Source organism: Populus trichocarpa, chromosome 4 (genome assembly GCF_000002775.5).
Source record: "Populus trichocarpa isolate Nisqually-1 chromosome 4, P.trichocarpa_v4.1, whole genome shotgun sequence".
NCBI classification, from domain to species: Eukaryota; Viridiplantae; Streptophyta; class Magnoliopsida; order Malpighiales; family Salicaceae; genus Populus; species Populus trichocarpa.
The window spans coordinates 17,608,378-17,616,856 of NC_037288.2; positions in this window are offsets into that span (position 1 = coordinate 17,608,378).

Sequence of the window (8,479 nt, forward strand, 5' to 3'; positions counted from 1 at the left end):
TTTAAAAGTGGACCAAGACTGAGTATCTGGTTAAATGAAAAATAAAACACATGAACTAAACATAAGGACATTGTTGTAAATAACTTAAATTAGAACTATATAAATGGCTCTCTCTTAAGCCATAGCTGACGACTCAATAAGAAAGACTTTTTTCTTATTTTTTCATCAAATTATGAGAGAAAAACATGAATTCAAGTTAGATTAAAAGACCAAAAAAAGGGTTAGAAGATCTAAACTAAAAATCTAAAGACTTTCCTTGAGTTTTAGAACTTAAAAGTGAGAATTTTAGGAGTTAAAAGAAGAAAGAAGAGAAGGTGAAGAAAACTTGATTTCGTTTGCAATTTCTCATTGATATCTTGTGTTTAGAAGGTAAGAATCACTTTCACCATGATTTGTTTTAATTCTAGCATAAATTGAAGCTTAGTTAGTAATGTGTAGAATATATAATATTGAGTTTTATGAGTTAGATTACTTAAAATAATGTTTTGTTTTTAGAATTATGTTTTTAGATATGAAAAACTAATGGGTAATATAAAAATTGTGGAAACTTTGAAGAAAATCATGTTCCCCATTTGATATGAGATTTTAGCCTAGACTTAGAAATATAAAATGAATTGAATTGGTTCAAAATGTTATGGAATTTGGGTTAAATTGTGTTAAGATAGGTAGGAAATGGATGGGTAAAAAGCTAATCTTACAAAAAACTTGGAGAGAAACCCATAACCATATTTAAGGCTAAGTACTAGTTAGGAGAATAAAAGAAAATTTAAACTAGTTGACATAATTACCGTGATAATTGTGTTAAATTGTGTCTGTATAAGGTGTCGAAGTGTAGAAAAGGATAAAAAAGAAAGAAAAAAAAAGGGCCAAAGGTATAAGTCATAATAGGAGAAAATGAGAATTTATGGGAGCTAAAGCAAATATTTGTTCATTTATGAGTGTTCAAATGAGTGTTGATGTATTAAAGATGAAGGGAAACATATTTAATTAGATTATTAGATTATATAATTGTAATGAACTTTGAATTTTTGAAAGTTGATAAGACATTGACGAGATAAATAAGCATAAATATATAATTAATTGGAGAAAACATAGAACAAATGGTGGATTGATGAAATCGAGATAAAATCGTAAATGTAGTATAGATATGAAAATATAATAGAAGCAAATATGGATATGACTAAATTAATGGTCAGTTAAAAACGAAAACCTTAGAAAAGTTTGAATTAAATAAATTGACATTTGCTATAAATAGAATATGTATAGTATGTTGAGTGAAAAAAAATTGAACTAATATTTGATAAGTTGCACAAACCAGTCGACCGTTTAGGATTACCAAATGATCTAGTCGACCGATTGATAGGAGGAACAATGAAATTGACTATTGTCAAATTCGGCTGATCAAATAGCAATCAAACCTGTTAACTGTTTTTTCAACCATTAAGGAAACTAATGAAATTTAGTAGTATTTAGTCGACCGATTGGTTGTACCATTATGAACCGGCCAACTATTCTTACTGGTAGTGAACTATTATTATTTCAAAAAAAGAAAAAAATCATGGTTTTTCTATGTAACCTTGATGACGAAAAGATCTGAACATGTTTAAAAGTAAAGGATGTTACACAATGGTTCTAAAGACGAGCTGTTGTAAGGACCTACTTCCCATAATTTCTCTTCTCGATGCAGGAATCATTCCCTGCTGAGGTGCCTTCTAAGATCACATTGATTTCGGGTAGTGTCTGTATGGATTGGTTGGGCTCTTCCCTGTTTGGCTCAGGATGAGAATCCCTCTTCAAGAAAAGGAAAAGATAGCATTTAACTATCAATCTTTTAATTTCTTCTTTTAACATATAATACTCTTCGGTGTCATGTCCTTTAACCTGATGGAACAGATAATATTCTCGGAAGTGTGAGTACTGAATGGTGATCTCATGGGTGAAGGGTATTGAAAAAATTCTCGAACCTCAATGGTAATGAAGACTTCTATTAGGAAAGCATTTAATGGAGTCATACACATTTCATGGTAGGTCATGCGTTCTATTACTGACCTCTTCTAACTCTTTATAGGGTTGTTGTTCCTCCTAGAAGAGCAATCTTGCTTAGGAGACATTTTTGCAAAAACAGGAAGGCCTATGACGCAACACATTTGCCTCTTTCACTTATATATGGTTCTCCATGACATGCTTCACTTTTAACAAGCTTCTATTTGGAAGAGTGTACAACTCTTTCTTTAAAGCTCTCCTCTAGACTCCAATTATCAAGCCCTCAGAAACCACGAGCTTAATTAATTCCTAGATCTTGAGCATCTCCTCCTTAAACCTTTTCAGGTATGCTTATGTGAACTCGTCATCTGCATGAGTGACCATAAAAAGTTATGTGCAACTTCTTTTTAGTTGGGATGCTTGTGATGAAACACACCACTAGCTTAGTACAAAGTTCACCAAAACTTGTAATGGATCCTAGCTCTAAGCTATTATACCATGCACGTACTGACCTTATAAAGGTTGTAAGGAGGATCTTGTACATGGCATAGCTATCCTCGATGACCAATTCCAGGTTGCTCTGTATGTTTTGCACATGCTCCCTTGGATCAACAAGATCATTATAGTTGTCCAAGGTCATCTTAGTGGATATATAATCCTTGGGTATGCGAGTATGCAACACTCATCTTGACAAAAGAGAATCTTGAATATGATGAGGGGTATAGACATCCTCATGCATATACTCCCTCATAGGCTGCTTCTCACTCCTATATTTATAAGGTTTTAGGGAGCTTGAGGTTTCTGATATGGAGTGGTGGTGCCGATGGGTAGCCTTCATCCCGTGATGGCCAAATAAGCATTAAGAGTGTTCACTATATGTATGAGCATTATGATGACATGAATGCCATCTGGAAGGACTTGCTGGTCATTGATGCTAAAATCCCCTCAACACTTTATTCTAACCAAACTCTTTTGGTTAGAGTAATTGTTTACAGGTGCTGGATGTAGCCTATGACCACAAAGCTGTAAATGAAGGTGTTACGGGAGCCAATATTTGTTGAGTTAGCAAAATCTGATTTGGCCCTTGAGCCGCCAACACAACCTAGGTAAGGAGTCGCACCTAGTTGATGAGATGTTAAAGGTTTGGTTAGACAGAAGTGTTTGCTATGGTAGGAAGGTCTATCACACGTCCTATTCTAAGAGTGTTTTGATTATTCGCCATTAATGGTGATTAAGGATGTTAAAAACCAATTCAGGGATAACAATTGATGGCTTTTGATCAGTTTCCCATAAACGATGCCAATTGATGATATTCCAAAATCCAATATGCTCAGGAATGAGGTTATTTGGTGTTTAGATAATGGTTAATCCACGTTTAAGACAATATTCTCTTCTCTAGAGCTCAAGAAATAGATGGTTGGTGGTAAAAAAACCCATTACCTATAAAACAATCATTTTTTGTGGGGTTTATAGGCCATCAGATGGTAAAGTCAGTGAGTTTTAAGAGATTGCAATAAATGATAAGAATGGGCTTTAAATTCCAAGAACAAGGATGTTTGTTCTTGTTTTTGGATGATAAATGCTCTGAGAATTGAAATATGAATACTTAGATAAATGAGAGAAATTGTAAACGCTTAACCTAGATGGTTCAGAGGGTATATATAGCCTCTAAACTTTGTCAAGTTGCTTGAACAAAAGGGTTGAAATGTCATTTCCTCCTAATAGTATTGATGAAGGATAAATATTCATTGTAAAACATTAATGAGAGATAAATATTCCTTACACAATATTAATGCTGATGGAAATATGATAGGCCTTTTAATAGACTTATATATACTTAGGGGTGTAGGGATATTATTATTCTTGACATTTAATATTTCATATTATAAGCCATAAGAATAAACAAACACAACCTCGTGATCTAAAATAGAGCTTATAACAATCGTCAGTCCCATAACCACTTGGACTTGGAATGATGCCAAGTCCAAGAGCGATGGGTTTAGCATCTTGGCATACTTATGCCTATTTGGACTCAGTGCAAAGCTGAATCTAGGGATGTTGGGTCTGACAACTCGCTAGACTCATATGTACTTAGGCTCAACGCATAGCTAAACCTAGGAGTGTTGAGTTTAGCAGCTCGTCAGACCTATTTGTACTTGGACTTATCGTATAATTGAACCCAAAGGTGTTGAGTCTGAAAGTAAGTTAGACTCATGTCATCTAGACTTGGAATTTTACAAAGCCTCTAGGTATATTGAATTATCACCATGTTTTTGATCTTTATAAACATGGACTTAAGATAAAAATGAAATTTAAAAAATATGTTGATACACTATAATCCTACAAGGAAAACAATTTGCTATTATTTTAAGCTTGTTATTTTGACTGACTTTTATCGCCAGGTCACATGAAGATTTAAAGGAATCATATACATTGTGCCATTTATTTACTACTTTCAAGTTTTTCTAATCTTATCTCCTGTTCCTTTCTAATTCCTAGACCTTTAAGACTAAACTTTAAGTTTCCCTTCAAGATTTCAGCATACATAGACTTATAGGTTGGGACTACCCTAACCAACTTGCAGCGTAAAGCCGACATCACCCCCATCAGCCTCAGAATTCTGATTCTTCCCTAAAATTCAACCTTTTATTCCATTCAAATGCTTATATTTAGTTTCCTCCGAGAAATTATGTTGTTTTTTCGATTGGTATACTCTACGATAAAGCAGATGCTTATAGACTACTGCTACAATTTAACTAATATGACTCAGAAACCTAACCAGACTCGTTTTATGGTCTTGACTGTCACCACGTATATCAAGTAGACAATCCCAGCACCAAATGTATGGTTTGTAAGTAGTGATTTAAGTTCACAAGACAATTGAGAGTTTGTATATATATATATATATATATATATATATATATATATATATATATATATAAATGGATAGAAATAGAATGGTAATAAGATGGATAGGTATTTGAAGATAAGGGTTTGCCTGCTGATTTTCTGAAAACCTCCAAATGAAAGATTATATCATTGTATCATGATGTAAACTCTTTTTAGCAAAATAAGCTAATCATTTTCTATTAATCTATCACAGTATTAAAGATAATGAAAATCAACAAGCTAATTAATTAAAGATCATGAAAATCAACGAGCTAATTATTTTCTATCAATCTATCACAGTATTAAAGAACATGAAAATCTTGTAGATGGACAAGTTTCTCTAATAATTAAAGATCATGAAAATCAACGAGCTAATTATTTTCTATCAATCTATCACAGTATCAAAGAACATGAAAATCTTGTAGATGGACAAGTTTCTCTGATAGAATTGGCCAGTCAAAAGAACTACAATAACTTAAATCTTCTTCTAATGTTCCTAAGATGAATAAAGGACAGGTGACAAGAGTCAATAGCTCCACTGGGGCATAAGGCTCCTAACATATAGGCCAATAAAAAGATTCTGCAATCAGATATCTATTCAGATATTGTAATGGATGTTCATCATTGACAATTCAAGGGTGAAACAGATACGTATGGGCCATCAAAGATAGAAGCATCTGCTCGCCCTCAGAGAAGTAAACTTTGTACTCAGCTATCCTTTTACACGAGGGATAACCTGATTGAGCAATAAAAACAATAATATTTACTCTATAAGAGGATAAAATAAACAAGTGGGAAAATGCTGTGAACCCATCTTCGTTACTCCAGCTAACACACCATCTTGAGGTAACAACAAAGCAGAGAATTCATCTATTGATTATACCCTTGTTATATATGGTGGCACTGAAGCTTGTATTATGTAATAAATACCCTGAACGTGTTTGGAGACTGAAAGGGCTAATATCTTACATAGTTGCATGGACTGATTACCAATTTTTCATGTTTTCTTGTGCCTTGTTGGTAACTTTTCCACAAACACTTCGATTATCAATATTACTCACCCGCACTGATATTATTTTCTTCTAACCATATAATTAATGCATCTCTGTTAATCATGATTAAGATGTTTAATTTGTTTTCACAGATGTTGATGCTTTGATGGATGAAATTCAACAAATAAGTTTTCACTAGAGTACACGGTGATAAGATGTGCCAAGTAAGACCATCAACTTTTTGATGGGGAGTGGTAAGAGAATGTTCATTGAACATTAATGAAAGTAGACTAGAAAAATCTGATAGCATACTTTGTTTGCTAATCAAGTGTCTGAACATTTTTGCATAAATAAACATGAGTAGAACGTATAAAATAGTGTCTAAATATCTAATTATATTTGCTATTTAAAACAACACTACAAAGGGAAAACCTAACTTTATGGAGAGAGAGGGTCCCAAAAGCTATAAAAGGGTTTTTTTATTTTTTTTAAAAAAGAAATTAGCATAGTAAACTTAAAATTTAGTTAGAATAACACCGTTTGAAAACGATTTGGTGAAATAACATCTTTTGACCTTGTTGCGCTTTAGAAGCGCGACATTTACTATTAAGATGCACGACAAGGTAGTTGTCGCACTTTAAAAGTGCGGCATGTTTAAATGTTATGCTTTAGAAGCGCGACATTAATTCAAATTTAAACTCTCCCTCAGACCAAATAACACATAGACTAGACACAATCTCTCTCTCTCTCTCAAAACCAACCGATGCCCTCACCATCTCTCTAAAAACCCACAAAATACATTTATTTTGCCCTTAAAAGTTAAAACAAGAAAAAACCAAACTCCTCCTAGTCTCTAAGCATCGTTGGATGTTTTTGTGTTCATAATCCACCGTTGTGTTTGCTATCACCGCCGCCACTCTTTTTCTAGTCCTACAAGTAAGGTAAACATACTACATTGCTATGAATTTGTGTTTGGTTTGGTTGAAATAAAATAGTTGTTTAGGTTGGATATAGGGTTTATGGTGAATTTAGAGTTTGTTGAATTAATGATAAATTAGTTAAGAATATTATCAATTAGAATTGATTTGATATAGTTGAACATGAAAATAAGTTAAAATATTTATGAATTAATAATTTCAATTAATTATGTATTGCGTTTAATTTTGGTTAAGTTGTTGAACTATAAATTTTATGTATATTGTTGTAATCAACTAATAATATAATTAACTATGCTTGATGATTTCATGTAAAAAGCATGAATGCGGTAGCGTTATGATGAATTACACGTTCAATTGAATTGATGATAAGTTGATGAATTTAATATTTTATTTTAATTATATTAATTTGCTATGAATTTGAGTTTGATTTAATGCAATTGAGCATGAATATATCAATTAGATTTCGTATCATGAATTATGTTTAATTTTTGGTAAAGTTTGCTTTGACGTTAAATTTTGAAAATTTGATTGAATTTGTTAGAATTTTACCAATTAGGGTTGGGGTAATGCAATTTAGTTAAAATTACATCCAAGTGACCAAAATCTGATATTTTTTACATAACATCTTATAACATATTTATGTTATGTCATTATGGTGTCACTATTGTTCATAATGTAAACAATAGTATCACATATAATGACGAGAATAATTTTTTGTTAAATGGGAATTTGATTGAACTTGTTATGAATTTTGTCAATTAGGGTTGAGGTAATGCAATTTAGTTAAAATTACGTCCATGTGACCAAAATCTGATTTTTTCACATAATATCTTATAACATATTTATGTTATGTCATTATGGTAGCATTGTTCATGATGTAAACAATAGTATCACATATAATGCCAAGAACAATTTGTTGTTAAATGATAATTTAGGCATGTCATATACAGAAATGAAAGAAACCATTTGTCATGGACTTGGGTGGAATTATAATGATATTTATAAACCCCGGGATAAAGTAAAAATAATATAGTAGAAATTAAGGTATAATAAAATGAAATAATAAAAATGAATATAAAAAAAGTTAGGAAAATAAAAGAAAAAAGGTTTATAGCCAAATATGTAAATTGTTCCAAGACTAGAAATGGTCTAGCCGCTTTGAGAAATGACGAGACCGATTTAATAAAACAGTCAGATCGTTTCTCAAAATGGCTGGACCATTTTGGCTACTAGATCTCTTAAAGCCGACAATGTACAATTAAGAGAGAAAAATATCATTTTCATTTCTTTTTCTTTCCTTTCACCTTGAAGGGTTAGAGAATGATGTTTAGGAGTGAAAATAGAGTGTTATGAGAGAGAAGAACCCATCCACACTAGAAATCAAGAAAGATCAAAGAGAGGGGAGATCGTATTAGAGAGAGAAAGTGAAGAAAAGAGAGGAAGAAGAAGGAGGCTTGTTAAAATATTAACTCGTTGGCATTTGAAACTTAAATTGTAACCATGTAAGGTTTCTAGAACCCATCTACATCAATTTGAATAAGAATTACTTGATTTCCATCACAATAATAGCAAAATTGATTAGAGTTCTAATGTAAAATTTAGGGGAAAGTTAAATTCAACGCGAGAACTTCGAACATAACAGGTAGGTGTAAAATTGTTAAATTAGGGCATTTTAAA